This window comes from Octopus bimaculoides, chromosome 4 (assembly GCF_001194135.2).
Source record: "Octopus bimaculoides isolate UCB-OBI-ISO-001 chromosome 4, ASM119413v2, whole genome shotgun sequence".
NCBI lineage: Eukaryota > Metazoa > Mollusca > Cephalopoda > Octopoda > Octopodidae > Octopus > Octopus bimaculoides.
The window spans coordinates 25878974-25879430 of NC_068984.1; positions in this window are offsets into that span (position 1 = coordinate 25878974).

The window sequence follows — 457 nt, forward strand, 5'->3', positions numbered from 1 at the left end:
AATTTATCGACCCCGGAAGGATGAAAAGCAAAGTCGATCTCGGCGGAATTTGAACTCAGAACGTAAAGAGAGACGAAATACCACTAAGCAATTCGCCCGGCGTGCTAACGTTTCTTATTTCTTTATTGCCCACAAGGGGATAAACATAGAAGGGTACAAACAAGGACAGACAAAGGAATCAAGTCGATTACATCGACCCCAGTTGGCAACTGGTACCTGATGCATCGACCCCGAAAGGATGAAAGGCAAAGTGGACCTCGGCGAAATTTGAACTCAGAACGTAACGGCAGACGAAATACCTATTTCGTTATTGCCCACAAGGGGCTAAACATAGAGGGAACAAACAAGAACAGACGAACGGATTAAGTCGATTACATCGACCCCAGTGCGTAACTGGTACTTAATTTATCGACCCCGAAAGGATGAAAGGCAAAGTCGACCTCGGCGGAATTTGAAC